At 39.5% G+C, this 13570-nt stretch overlaps 1 protein-coding gene across 1 annotated transcript in view; it reads right to left on the reverse strand.

The window, feature by feature from the left end:
• Positions 1 to 10593, reverse strand: part of cep104 (centrosomal protein 104) — a 203366-nt gene extending 192773 nt beyond the window's left edge. The window contains exons 1-2 of the mRNA XM_028807321.2: positions 10287 to 10593; positions 9113 to 9232 (exon numbers count right to left, since the gene is read on the reverse strand). The gene's annotated coding sequence lies outside the window, so the exon portion shown is untranslated. The remainder of the gene's footprint in view (positions 1 to 9112; positions 9233 to 10286) is intronic.
• Positions 10594 to 13570: the final 2977 nt, after the last annotated feature.

Here is a 13570-nt window from a genome sequence, read left to right on the forward strand (position 1 = left end):
CTGCGTCACCCATCAGGCGACAGATGCGTTGCACACAGAGGCGGTGAGCTTGCCATTGCCTCTGTGGTGCTGCAAACCTGTGAGGTGCTGCAAAACTGAGGTTGCCTCAGCGACGGACAAGCAGCCCTTGACAGATGCGTAAATCGCATTTCAGCCTGTCGCCCCATTGCAGAGGGTCTCAAAAGAGTTCAAAAATCTCACATCCCCCATTAGGCTTTGTCTGTACCGGTATAGGCAAAGTGACTGCTCAAGCTGGGCTTGGCCAGGCACGAGAGAACATCAGAGTTGACGTGCGCAGCCCTTGAACTGTGGCAAACATCAAAAGCAAACGGCTGTAAACTAATAAACCACTGAAGCCGGGCATTCACATCCTTCTGTCTGTAAAGCCACTGAAGTGGAGCATGGTCAGTCACCAGGGTAAACCGCCACCCCGACAAGTAGTACTGGAGTGTCTCCACTCCCCACTTAATCGCTAAACATTCCTTCTCTATGGTTGAATATTTTAGCTCCCAGGGAAGCAGGTTCCTGCTGAGAAATGTGATGGGGTGTTCTTCCCCCTAATAACATTGAAAAAGCACTGCCCCTAAACTGAAAGCACTTGCATCCATCTGCAGAAATGTCTGGATTCTGCAGAACTGGGAATGAGGATAAAGCGGCTTTTAAGTCTGAGAAGGTTCTGTCACAGGCATCGGTCCAGACAATACTACAATTCTTAATGCCCTTTGTCAAGTCAGTGAGGGGGGTGGCCCGATGCACAAAATTGGGAATAAACCACCTGTAGCACCCAGAGAGCACCTCCCCCATCTTGTCCATCTGAGGCTTGAGCAGACCCTTCCCCATGGAATACCCCAAATAATAGGTTACTTGGGGTTAACTGTCAACCCCACCAGCCTCAAACTGTAAAGCACTGCCTGCAGTCAGTCGTGGTGAGATCTCTAGTCATTACTAAAAATGATCATATCATTGAGATATGCTCCCATGTACATGGAATGTGGACACAGGATCTGGTCCATCATCCACTGAAAAGGCAACAGAGTCCCATGGAGACTGAAAGGGAGCCTGGTGAACTTCGAACAGCATATCTGGGGTACTGAATGCAGTTTTCTTGCAACTCGATTCCTCCAGGGCACCTGCCAGTAACCTTTTGTGAGATCCAAGGTGGACATAAACAAGGCTTGACCGAGTTTCTCCAACAGGTCATCTATATATGGCATCTTGTACACATCAAACTTGGAAATCTTGTTCAAGTGCCGGAAATCTATACAAAACCAGACCAAACTTTCTAGTTTTGAGACCAGAACAATAGGCTCCGCTACTTGCTTTTGCTTTCGCAGATAATCCCCCCAATTTGAGAATTTGTTTCACCTCCTCGTGTATCACCTTCCCTATTCCCTGGTGATACAGCAACATTGGGTGCAGTTATGATCTTGTGTTCCGCAGTTTCTGTCCAGTCAGGCAAGGTCGAAACAACATCAGAGTTCCTTCCAATTAGTGTCAGCAACTCTGCCTTCTGTGCATTCGTCAAGTCATCACCAATAGCGACTTCAGTCGCCTTGCATTGGTCGTGCTACTCTTTCAACAGATTAGTATGCAAAACCTGCAAAGGCTTCCTCGCCAACCGGGAATTCTGACTTTATAATTCACTGGACTAATATGCTCTTCCACTACTGCTGGGCCGAGCCATTTCACCTGAAATTTATGTAGGTGCAAAGGGATCAACACTAGCGCCTGATCCCCTTCTTAAACTTACAGAGTTTGCTTTTCTTGTCATAATTATGTTTTTGCGCCTTCTGTTCTTGCTGCATATGTTCCACCACAATACAGGACAATTTCAGAATCTGATCTTGGAACAAAACAACTCTATTAACAAATCTCCCCTCGCGAGGTGGATCGTAGAATCCCATCCATTCCTCCTGAAAAATATCTAACACCCTGCAGGGTTGCGAGCCAAACAGCAGTTCGAATGGATTCAACACAGTGGATGCTTGGAGGGACTCCCAAACAGCAAACTGAAGAAAATGCAACACAGTATCCCAGGAGGTTGGGTTGTCTTTGGCTACATGCCGTATCATCTGTTTCAATGTTTTATTAAACCGTTCAGTCAGGCCATTTGTCTGTAGATGGTAAACAATGGTACTCAATTGCTTAATTGCAAGGCTCTAACACAGCTGCTTCATCACGAGAGAGATGAAGACCGTACCCTGGTCAGTTAAAATTTCACGTGGAATGCCAATATGCATGAACATTTATGAGAGTGCTTTAGCGACAGTCTGTGTATTCGCCCTCTGTAGAACGGCCACCTCAGGGTATCTTATCGCATAGTCAACCAACATGAGCATATACTGAAAACTAATTTTACTCATTGGGAGTGGGTCCACAATATCCAACCCCACCCTCTCTACATCCAACATAGGCATTGGTGAAAGGGGGGCCCTAGCGGGTCTATGAGCAGAAACAATCTGACAGTTGGGACACGTCCTGTAAAACTGCTCCACATCCCAGCCCATATTCGGCCAATAAAAACATTTTGAAATGTGTTCCCTCGTCTTCTTCACACTGAGATGAACTCCTTCTGCCCGCTTGGCACCACCAACTGCTCAATCCACCCATCCCCCATGCAATCATACCTGATACAAGAAACCATCCTTAATTAAAAAGTGTGGTGTTTTAAAGTTCGGGTACTCCTTCTCCAGATAGTCATTCGCAATGTGGGCTTGTTTGAATGCAAAATCTAAGTTGCTGTCGGCTCATTGCAGGTGGGCAAACTATGTCTGAGTGGCAGTCTCTGCTTCCTCTGTGCCCGACGCAGCATCACGCACACCCCCTGCTGCTACTCGTCCTGGTTCATAGCAGATGTCTGGTCTGGGGAGGTTGCTGGCGTAAGCGATGGGGAGGTAAAGTCCTCCAGCTGTCCCGGGTCCTCACTTGAGGATTCATCTCCCACCACACCGGACAACTTAGGTTCAGTTTCAAACCCGGCTCCTTGATTGACGTTGTCAGTATTGAGCCCCTCTCTATCTACTACAGAGGGAGGCACTCTGCATGTGGCCAAGACCTGTGGGAAAAAGACATTCCACTTCCCTATTAAAAGAGGCCAGGGTGAAGTGTCTGATATGGCATTCCAAACCTTAAAGTTCTTCCCTTTACAATTCAGAGGGTGTAACATAGTCTCATATGTTTTAACATCTCCATGGGCACAGCTAAGGTTCACCCAGTCTGTGGTCATATAAGGGGTCTGCCAGAGCAAGTCAAGGCGGACTACAAAGAGGTTTCTACCAGAGTCCAGCAGTGCCGGGACTTCCCATCCACCCAAACATAATTGTCCTTCACTACCATCTTGGGGGAAACTTGCGAGCGGCATACCTGAGTCAGAACAATGTCCATGGTTTGTGCAGGTAGAAGGCACCACTCCCGAGCCAGATGTCCTGGTTGATAACTGTAAAAATCACCTGCACTCAGTTCTCACTATGCAGTTCCAATGATAGCATCTACCACCTGTCACATCGGTGACCCAAGGAGCCTGTGCTGGTTAGATCAAATTCGGGGCCAAATCTGGATAGCCCCTCTGTTTCCAGGTAACTTGGGCACCCTCCAGTCTGTGGGTCTAACAGTGAGTGGACATCATTTTGGAACACCTCGTCACAAAGGTCCTTGTCTAACCCTAACAGGACTGTGGCAATAACGAGCTTCTACACAATGCGCTCAAAGGTGTCCCTGCAGAACCAGCTCTGAATCAAGTCCAATAAGTCTTGAACCTGTCCTCATATAGGGTGGTCCAGGCCAATGTGTCACAGACGAAACTGGCGTCCCTTGGCCTCCGGGCCCATAGCTGTTCGGAGTAGGATCTGTTGTTTCAGGAAGTCATAATCATTCAGCCTTTCAAGAGGGAGGTTTCACATGATCTATTGGAGCCTCTCCAGTTAAAAACAGGGCCACAATAGCTGCCCAGCCTCACCTGTCCCAGTGTATCAATGTTGCCGTGTGCTCAAAGCAGAATAGGAAACACTCCTGGTCATCCGAGGGAGCCATCTTCACCAGCACATCCCTGGGGCACGCAAAGACAGGAGTGCCCACAGGAGCCTCATCTTGCTTCTCCAGTATCAGGATGTTATGTGCCTCTTGGGGTTCCATTGGTGCAAGACCACACTCCTGGTACCATGTGACGCGTGAGTTGCTGCCTTGCACCCAAAAGACGAGGCTGACTCTAAAGACTTTAGGAAAACCAGCTTTGTTTAACTAGAAACAGAAATGGCAAGGTCACTTAATGTAGTGGGAGGTACCACTCTACTACACACAGATACACCAAATGGCATGGTAAGGGCCAGATCAGCAGCCAAGTTACAATGTTCTCAGCAAAACCCATTGGGCAACTGGTGCGATGCACATGGAAGCGGTGAGCTTGCAGTTGCCTCTGTGGTGCTGCAAACCTGCAGCGACGGACAAGCATCCTCCGACAGCTGCAATCTCATTTCGGCATGTCCCACCTTTGGGAAGGGTCTCAAAAGAGTTCAAAAATCTCACATCATCCAGTGATCTGCAGCTGGTGAAGGAGGCCGGGTGTTCACACAGCATTTGTGGTGACAGAGCAAGCTGAATGCGGGCACATAAAGCATGTGAAATAGAAATTAATTTATTGTGTGAGAATAGTGACAGTTCTTCTAGAGCTGATTGTGACAGCATGATAAATTCTGGTTCAAGTTTTAGTGAAGAATACCAAGGTGATGATTATGCTTTGAATGTTCTTGGTAGCTTTCACAGCTGCCATTCACTGGATCTCCAGGGCTCAAGAAAGAAGTATTAGATGCAGATGATCCCTTACAGAATTTCAGTCTGTACATAAATGAGACCAAGATACCGTATGTACACAGCAATTATTACAGCAGCACACACTAAGCCAAATTCCAGTCTGCATGTGAGTCAATTCCGTTACAATAAGCTGCAGCATTTTTTGTGCTTCTTTAATATATCAAGATGAAACATGTGCTGATCAACAAAACCTTTACCGTATGGACGGAAAAAATCACAAGTGAGTAACATTTCAGGTTATTTCTCTGGTGCCAGTGTTTTGTTGACAATAATTCTTCTGCCATTTTGCACAGGAAAAATCCTTTTTGAAAAGAAAACAGCACTGATCGATAGACTGACAAGGTCAACATACAAGATCAGCATAATATTTCCAACCAATCACTTTTGCTTTAAAAAGGTTGTTTAACAACGAAGCCATACAAAACCTTGTAAAATTCCTGAGTTGGCAATGTCTCTACTGAACTACAGGTAGGTAGGTGAAGAGAATCTGCCATCTGGTTAAAAACTAAACCTACTATTATGTTTTTGTATTTATTCTTTATTTATCAATTTATTTTTTTAGTTTACATTCACAGCACAAAATACCTGATATCGTGAAAATAATCTGGTGGCAGAATTATGTTTTAAAATATGTGTCCCCCTCTTTTCAATATTTCTCTCAAAATAGATACTTGAAATATCATACTCTTTTTGTTCTTAACATTAGCCATATCATACATATTGCATACCAGGGATTTTTACTACGTGCTTTTTTTTCTTTATTTCCCTCAATACAGCAAAGTGAGGTCTGCACACTGATTCATGCATAAGCAGTAGATTCTGTTTTCTGATTTTTTATCTTTTCAGGCCTGCAGGTGGCAAAATTCTGTCTATAAACTGTTTGTGCCCGAGATGAAATCAGAGCTCAATATGGCTGGTAGGAAATAACAAAGCCCAGTATTTGAGATTTTTGTATGCAATATTGAAGGCATTCATTATAAGCACTTTGTCATTGAAGCAGGATGTGTTGTGTGCTGTAGACATTTAGAGTAAAAAACCCTCACAACTTAAAATTCACCTAAATTTCATTACCATCCATCCATCCATCCATTGTCTCCCGCTTATCCGAGGTCGGGTCGCGGGGGCAGCAGCTTGAGCAGAGATGCCCAGACTTCCCTCTCCCCGGCCACTTCTTCTAGCTCTTCCGGGAGAATCCCAAGGCGTTCCCAGGCCAGTCGAGAGACATAGTCCCTCCAGCGTGTCCTGGGTCTTCCCCGGGGCCTCCTCCCGGTTGGACGTGCCTGGAACACCTCACCAGGGAGGCGTCCAGGAGGCAATTGGCCCATTCTGGGCAATAAAAGGAAAAGTAAACTGCCAACAGTCAGCACAGATTTGTTCAGCAAAAATGACATAGAAAATATTTTAAAAATTATAAAATTGTGTGGGTGGCACGGTGGCGCAATGGGTAGCGCTGCTGCCTCGCAGTAAGGAGACATGGGTTCGCTTCCCAGGTCCTCCCTGTGTAGAGTTTGCATGTTCTTCCTGTGTCTGCGTGGGTTTCCTCCAGGTGCTCCGGTTTCCTCCCACAGTCCAAAGACATGCTGGTTAGGTGCACTGGCGATCCTAAATTGTCCCTAGTGTGTACTTGGTGTGTGGGTGTGTGTGTGTGCGCATGGGCTGGCACCCTGCCCGGGGTTTGTTTCCAGCCTTGCGCCATGTGTTGGCTGGGATTGGCTCCAGAAGACCCCCATGACCCTGTAGTTAAGATATAGTGGGTTGGATAATGGATGGATGGATAGAATTTGTAAAATTGTGTAAAATTGTTCATATTCAGTATCTGGTTTTGATTATGCTTGTTTTTATCAGACTAAAACAAAACCAAATAGTAAACTGTGTCGTGTAGTGTAGTAAGCGTCCACTAACATTAAACTCATATCCAAACTCGTTAAGTGTACAGTTCTGTCTCATTGTGACACAAAAACTAAACTCCATAGTAGCTCTTTAACCATACTATAATTACTAAAACTAAAACTGAAACTAATATATATAAAAATAAAATAGAAATGTCTTTGTAAAATAAAAACTAAACTAAAACTAAAAATGCATGATGAAGGAAAACTAAAACTAAACTGAATTTCCAAGTAAGGTCAGAAAAAATATACAAATAAAAACTAATATAAAAAGGCAAAACTATAATAACCTTGGAACACAGTAGAATCTATTTCTAATTTTTTATATGTTTCAGGCCTGCAGGTGGCAAAATTCTGTCTATAAATTTTATGTGCCTGAGATGGAATCAGAGATCAGTATAGCTGGTAGAAAATAACCAAGCCTAGCATGGGAGATTTTTGAATGCAATATTTAAGGCATTGATTGTAAGCACATTGTCTTGGAGCAGGATATGTTGTGTGATGTAGACATTTAGAGTAAAAACCCTCAAACCTTAAAATTCACCTAAATTTCATCACAAATTGGCCAATTCTGGGTAAGAAAAGAAAGAGATGAAAAGTGACAACAGTCTGAGCACATTTTCATAATTAAAAAATTATGAAATTGTATAAAATTGTTCATATTCAGTGTCTGGCTTTGATTATGTTTGGTTTTATCAGACAAACCAGATAGTAAACCATGTAGTGCAGTAATCTTTTAAACTCCTATTATATCCAAAACTGTTAAGTGTACAGTTCTGATTGTGAAAACTAAACTCCATAGTAGCTCTTTAGTAATACCATAATTACTAAAAGTAAAACTGAAACTAATAGACTTAAAAATAAAATAGAAATGTCTTTGTGAAACAAAAACTAGATTAAAACTAAAAATACATAAAGAAGGAAAACTAAAACTAAACTGATTTTCCAAATAAGGTCAGAAAAAAATATAGAAATAAAAACTAATATAAAATGGAAAAATTATAACAACCTTGCACCAAACTCCTTCTAGAGCTGGCTGCCCTGACAAACTGTAAAATTGGTGACCAAGAACCTAATGGTCACTCTGGTCAAGCTACAGAGAACAAGAATGGATATGAATGGCAACAGTGATTGCAAACACTCCACTAATCTGGGCTTTATAGAAGAGTGGCCAGACCTCACATGAAAGATCACTAGAATTTGTGAATTCACACCTAAGGGACTCAAAGACTAGGATAAACAAGATTATCTTGTCAGTGAAGCAAAGATTAAACTATCTGAAGTCAATTCTAAGCGCCATTAAACCAGGCATCACTCATTAACTGCACAATACCAGCCCAATGGTGATGGTGGTGGCAGGATCATGCTGTGGAGTTGTTTTTCAGCAGCAGGGTCTGGGTGACTAGTCAGGGCTGAAAGTAAGCAGAAAGGAGCGAAGTACACAGATATTGTTATATCATCCCTAATGGAAACCTGTTCCAGAGAGCTCTAGATCTCAGACAGAGCAATGACCCTAAGCACAAATCAAAGTCAACATGGGGATGGCTAAAGGTCAACTCTGAGAATGTTCATGTTACCCAGCCAGGAACCAGACTTGAACCCAATCGAACATCTCTTGAAAGACCTGAAAATAGCTGTCCACTAACTGTCTCCATCTGTCCTGACTGAACTTGAGAGGATATTTAGAGAGGAATGAAGAAAACCCTGAAATCCACAGTTTGGTTTGGTTTTTAGCAAACTGGCATCTCTCCATCTCTCTCTCATAGCAGCAAATAAGTTGATTGGTACAGTCTCTCAAGGAGTGTTTGAAGGAAAAAAAGCAGATATCAGCTAATGTTCTTGAAATTAATCAGAAGATTTCATTACATTTTTCACAAATATACCAATTGTGCATTTTAAGTTCTGATATGTTCTTGACTGCAGTTTCACACACATTGAATAAGTATCTTTGTTAAAGTGAATACTAGTACATTTATATTACATTTTGCTCATAACCTACTTTAGTTATTTATTGCTATTTTAAAATTTAAATACTTATTATTTATTTAAAACTGGGTCATGATTAAATACATTTAGGCAGACCTATATTTTAAAAGTTAAACACGGGATTTGTTGCCACGCAACATTTTTAATAATAGAATAAATTATTTACAAATAAAATAATTACATAATGCACAATTTTCTTATTACAAAACTTATTTTGATTTTAAAGCTGCCAGTACTATTAGATTATTAAAGAATACTGCATAATATCAAACTCTCTTTAAAATTATAATATAAAATTGTAGGCAATATTAAGAAGCAAACAGTCTTCAAATGGGTATCTTTAGCAAAATCAACACCAACAAATTCCTATTAATAAAGCTATTTTGATAATCATCAGTTCTGAGAAACTTTAAACAGTTCAAATGTCATACCTTTTTACTCCACCATGGACATTTCAGCTGCATTAATCCAGTCAGGAGTGTCCAAAGAAAGACTTTCTTCATAGATGATGATTAGATATCAATTTACATCAAAAGTGAAGTGAACATTCTCTATGAAAAACAAATTAAAAATTATTTATAAATAAAACCAAGCAAAATAAAGCTTAAGAGTAAATGTTAAAAATGCAGATCAATTGAAAACTGGAAGAAAACTTCAAAAATGCGCTTAATATTTCACACTAAACACACACACACACATTATATATATATATATATATATATATATATATATATATATATATATATATATATATATATATATATATATATATGTACACACAGAATATATTCTTGAATTAGATGACTATTAATATGGTTAATTTTGTTATTGCCTATCATTGATCTCTAGAATATCAAAAGCAACGTTAAATTATTGTTCTATATTTATACTGAATTCAAATACAGAAATTGTACCCTAGTTGCTGTATCTAAAATGTTGCTGAAATACAGCAACTTCCAACAACTTCTGATGGGCTTGTCTTTGCATTAAACATAATTCATAATTTCATAATTTTGATAGGCTCTCACATCATCGAGTTGGATAAATTTAATTTCTACATTGTTTTACGGTTTTGCTTAACAAATATATCGAGTGTCCGCTACGAAAAGATAAAATTAAGCATGTGTACATTTTTAGTCCCGATAGAAAATAAAATCTAATTTTAATTCTCATATAAATCAGTTGAGTACATGCAGTTAAAAGCTTAGCTCTTACGACTGTGCCTTGAGACGAACATAAAGGGACAATAACACTACATAGCTTCATATCTGTAGTTATACAAATTCATTTCATAATGTGCATCATCCAGTACTGTAAATCATCAGCAAGTTTTGTGTGTGTATATATTTTTTAACTAATTTGGACCAAGTACATTTTTTAAGTTCGTCTTTAAACTTAAGAGGATATCGGCGTAAATTACATTATAAATCTAGAATATATAAGAAGTTCTATGAACTGCTGCATAAAAATACTAACTGCTTTAGTGTAAGCTTTGATCAACACGACTGCGACGGTGTGTGATTTCTAATGTAAGCTGTGCATTTGAAATCGGAGTTCTTTGACAGTTCCTTTTACATGCTATGCTATAGATATTTAATAACTTACCTAAAACAAGCTTTTCTTTTATATGAAGATTCTGGACACATTAAAAGATGTCAACAAAGTATGACAGTACGAGAAAGACGAGTGTCAGGAAAACTCCAGAAGAAAAGAGACCTTGCGAAAAAATAAAACGTAAGAACTACATCCACTGAACGATCTCAAATTTTCTGAGCTATCAGCAACCTTTTTCTGTGCAACCCAAGTTGATCTACTGGAGCCTCTTTTCAAGCAACATTAACTCTATTACTACCATAATTCCACGTCTCCATAACCACCGCTTGACAACAACTAGCTATTGCGCACACCCGGTCAGAAGAGTACGCCCAGAGGAGCGTCAATCCGCACCATACCGCAGGAACGTAGACAATGTCATCATGGGAGTTGTAGTCTTCGCCGTTTTTTGGCAACCATCGCAGCTGCTGTCTATCCGTAACTGAGATGCACAAACTAGTATTTCAAAAAATGATATAACTACAGTTGTTTAGTCCTATTGCTGAGATTTAAAAAGACATACCAGTGGGTAGTTTTAGGATTAAAAGTACCTCTGAATCGGTTTCTGACAAAAGGACATGCGGGTAAACAGTTTTATTTGTTCAACTGCGACCCGCTAATCACAAAGTTGCAAGAAAGGAGTTATTGTGAAGAAGCACACTTCACACACGATCCCATTGTACTCAACCTGTTATAACACTTATGCTACTTTTATTAATGTATTCCCTACATATAATACTACACTTACGTCCCCCTTTATGGATCTTACTCCAAATCCCTTGGCCAGACTTCTGAACGAGCTAAACTTAAATCAAGATTTTTTTTTTTTATTTCACTGGTGCGAGAAAACCAACACTTATTATGTTCAAGGCATGTTATGCCATGTTATGTTATGCAGGTCTAGTTATGCAAGACATCAGGTTTTTGGGGGTTCCTCTTATTTTTGGCCCTCTAGACCTAAAAAGTCCTCTTTTTAGGCCATTGAGACCCCATATGTTCCATCCATCCATCCACTGTCCAACCGCAGGAAATTACACACTTATTATAAAGAGTAAACTAATAGATGTCTTCAGTAAAAATGACCAGAAGGAGCTGAAGTTGTGCATCCCACACCAACCAAACCCAGGTGTTCACCTCCTAATGGGATACGAGGGGTCAAAGTTACTCTTTTTCACAAACGTCCAAACAATGGAGTCGGTAATACAGGCACGGGGAGTGTCATTTTATGCTATTTCAAGGTTTATTATCACTAATAAGATAATATTTTTGATAGTTGATTCATTACCGGAGGTCCTAGGCCTCTAAGAGCCACTCCCAAAAGCTTAAAAATGTCAAATTACAAACATACGCACGTGGGCTATAGTTTTAGAGAATATGAAGGTCAGTGATTATGAATACGAATATGATGTTATTTTTAATTTTTGATCCTTCACTAGTGATCTAGCCCTCTATGGATCTCTGTTTGAGGGTGAAAAATGACAAGTTTCCATTACAATCGAATGTACTTACACTTTAGACATTTAGATTAAAGTACACATTTTAATATGTCAAATATGCGATTCAACTGTTCTTGTTTATAATTCGATCTCATGAAGTAGATCGTTACATTTCTTATGAATATCCAGAACTAGAGCGGTGTATGCTAATTCAGACTCTTTTGTTCTTGGTTTTTCAAAGAAATTTTCCTGTAGCTAGCCTAGAGAATCGCGTCCTCTTTAACCGTCTGCGAGTTTACCCATCTGCAATGAACCGTAGGGAATGCCCAAGGCTGTTGGACAGCAGTAGAGCTGAACGGACTGTCAGAGCATAAAGCACGTATTTAGAAGAGAGCGATTTGTCGTGTTAAATTAAGTGTCAGCTCTCAAAAAGACCTCTTTTTGATTTAAGGTAATTTTAGTAGTTGTAATGAACTATATTAATATGTTTGTTCAACTAACGTAATTTTTTGCCTTACTTCAAATTGAAAAACCTTGCTGTCGCTTAATGTAACTTCTTCTATTTAGTCTAAAGCAAAAAAATCGCTTTGGAGACATTGCCGGCTCCGACCCTTGTGATGTCACTTCCAGGCTTGCACCAATGGCAGAAGACCTACATGAGCCTAACCCCTTTGACTTCACTTTCTGTCTCCCCCTTTAAAAGCCTCCACCTTTTCCCTATTCCCTTAGTTCTGTTTGGACTCGGTTTTGTGCACATCAGTGCTGTATTATTTTGAAAAGCAACTTTGCAGCCAGGAAACCAAATTATACAGGTGGCTGCCCCAAACCTTTATATGATTCTGCCTCGAGTTTGTGACTATATATATATACATTTTATGTATACTATATAATGTTATGTAATGTTCAAAATATAAGGTATATTTAATATATGTATATATAATTATTTCAAATAGATATTTTATGTATAATTTATAAACGTGAATTGTGAATTTCCCATTGGGATTAATAAAGTATCTATCTATCTATCTATCTATCTATCTATCTATCTAAACATTTTTTGTGAAAAGCTTATAAAATATATTGTGTATTTAATATGTATATATATGTATTTTTTGTGAAATGTTTGTTCTGAATATTTACAGAAAAAACATGTTCAAGGAATGACCAAAAAATTGATTTTTGTGTTGCAAATATTCAGTAATAAATCTAAAAGATTTTTGCTATAGTTGGTTCAGTAACATTCACCACCATTAGATCAGTTTAAAAACATGCTTCATGTTTGAAGGCACTGTACAAAATGTAGCACTAATTTTAAAATAAATTTGCTTCCATTGTTTAAAGCAAAACATTGTTGTGGTTTGTTTTTATTAAAAACAATTTCACCCTAACAAACAGTGAATTCAACACCATATGAAGAACATATTTAGTTGAGTCCAATTAAGAATTTAAGTTGGCATTACAGTGAATACAATAATGGACAAAATTTTAATTTGAGTTCATCTATCCATTATCCATCCATCCATTATCCAGCCTGTTATATCCTAACTACAGGGTGACGGTGGTCTGCTGGAGCCAATCCCAGCCAATACAGGGCGCAAGGCAGGAAAAAAACCCCGGGCAGGGCGCCAGCCCACCACAGTTAATTTGAGTTTTTAAAGAAATTTGGTTTGCGCTAAATACATTTTTTGCTTTTATTCAAGTTTTTGAAAAGGTTAAAACAAACTCAAATGAATTAAGTTTACTCGAATACTTTTTAAAATTTGAAAGAAATCAATTAAATTGCTTGTTACCTTGTGAAGTAATTTATTTAGGTTGATCCAAAAAAACATTTTTTACAGTGCATTCTGAATGTGCATGATG

The sequence above is a fragment of the Erpetoichthys calabaricus genome, chromosome 8 (genome assembly GCF_900747795.2).
Source record: "Erpetoichthys calabaricus chromosome 8, fErpCal1.3, whole genome shotgun sequence".
NCBI lineage: Eukaryota > Metazoa > Chordata > Cladistia > Polypteriformes > Polypteridae > Erpetoichthys > Erpetoichthys calabaricus.